The 1891-nt window shown below is 49.4% G+C and overlaps 1 protein-coding gene across 1 annotated transcript in view; it reads left to right on the top strand.

The window, feature by feature from the left end:
- LOC123039333 (myricetin 3-O-rhamnoside 1,2-glucosyltransferase UGT709G2-like) overlaps positions 1 to 1891 on the top strand; it is a 16989-nt gene that overhangs the window by 9062 nt on the left and 6036 nt on the right. The gene's annotated exons all lie outside the window — the stretch shown is intronic.

Genomic DNA, 1891 nt, shown 5'->3' with positions numbered 1-1891 from the left:
GCCTAAGTTAAAACAAAACCCTATCGAGTGGTGAGCCAGCCTCCCACTCGGAGGCTTAGCTGCAGTCCAAGTACTCGCCTAAGTAAACAAAATCCTACCGAGTGGTAAGCCAGCCTTCCACTCGGGGGCTTAGCTGCAGCCCAGTGCTCGCCTTCTAAAAAACCTACCGAGTGGAGAGCAAACCTCCCACTCGGGGGCTTAGCTGCAGCCCAGTGCTCGCCTAAGTTTCTAAAAAACCTACCGAGTGGAGAGCAAACCTCCCACTCGGGGGCTTAGCTGCAGCCCAGTGCTCGCCTAAGTTTCTAAAAAACCTACCAAGTGGAGAGCAAACCTCCCACTCGGGGGCTTAGCTGCAGCCCAGTGCTCGCCTAAGTTTCTAAAAAAACAACCGAGTGGAGAGCAAACCTCCCACTCGGGGACTTAGCTGCAGCCCAGTGCTCGCCTAAGTTTCTAAGATCCTACCGAATGGAGAGCAAACCTCACACTCGGAGGCTTAGCTGCAACCCAGCACTCGCCCAAGCATGATGAGCACAAGTCGACTGCAATTTGTGCTTCGCTCCTACCCACAAAAGAGCATTACAGATGCTAGTATATACTCCAATCCAAAGAAGATGGTTGTCCGAAACAAGAAAAGATATTTCGACGGCAAATAAAGTTCGGATAACGTACTACGGACCCAGAAGTACTCAGGCATCAAGCCTGTTAAAGTTTGGCGGTTACAAAAATCACTCGGCATTCCGAGGCAAATTCAAATCATCAAGCATAGAAGTTTTTTACCCCTCCTGCGGAGGGCTGGAAGGCGCAACAAACTCGTCCAGGTCGATCCCATCTGCGATCCGAGTGGCAGCCGTGATGAAGGTTTCCATGAAAGAACGGAAGTCATGCTTCCTAGTGTTGGCCACCTTGAGAGACACCAGCTTGTCTTCTCTGGCTTCCTTGCAGTGGACGCGGACCAAGGACAGAGCGACGTCAGCACCGCACCTGGCAGAAGACTTCTTCCATTCTTGCACTCGACTCGGAACTTCGTTCAGTCGAGTCATCAGCGATTCAAGGTCGTTCTGAAGCATTTCTTCTGGCCAGAGCGATGTGTCGATGCGCGACGTTGTGGCCTTCAGTATTGCAAGGTAATCGACCACTGCAGCAACGCGAGACTCGAGGCGGAGCACGTTCATAGTGGTTTCATCCTTCACCGGAGAATTGATGGGATCCAAGCCAGTCTCCACTCGACTAGTCTCCTCTTCAAAGTTTTGGCAGAATTCTGTGGACACGATTCAAGGATAAGCTAACGCCCTTACAGCAAGTCAGTAATTACCAATCGGAGATAAGGGGTTACCTTCGAGCATGAGGAATAGCTTCTTGGCGAGTCCTCCCAGATAAATCTCCAAGTCATTCTTCTTTCCCGCCAGTTCACCAGCTTTGTCGCTCAGGACCATATTGGCGTTCTTCAGTCGAGAGACTTCTTGGTTGGCCGCGTCGAGAGCAGATTTCAGATTAGTGTTTTCCTCTTCAAGTTTGTTGACAAAAGCCAACTTCTCTTCTACAAGTTTTGTCTTGTCCGAAGCCGCTTTCTGCGCCGCGGCGAGGTCAAGGTCCTTCTACTTTCGAGCATCCCTCAGTTTTTCTGCAAAAATCACAATAAAATCAGACTCAGAGACAGGAAAGAAGCAATGACAGTCGTCAAGATTCTCACCAAACATACCTTTTGCCTCCTCCTTCGACTTTGTCAAGTTCTCTTGGACAAGCTTCTGGTCAAGTTCAAGCTAGATATGCTTGTTCTCCAATTCGGTATAACGAGAAATAGGGTCACAAGATTTCTGCGAAAGTTCAGTCGACAGACATCAACGACAGATCACTTCCGAGTGACTAAAGGAAAAATCGTAGTATCTCTAAG

Source organism: Triticum aestivum, chromosome 2B (assembly GCF_018294505.1).
Source record: "Triticum aestivum cultivar Chinese Spring chromosome 2B, IWGSC CS RefSeq v2.1, whole genome shotgun sequence".
NCBI classification, from domain to species: Eukaryota; Viridiplantae; Streptophyta; class Magnoliopsida; order Poales; family Poaceae; genus Triticum; species Triticum aestivum.
This window is presented reverse-complemented; position numbering and strand designations above follow the sequence as displayed.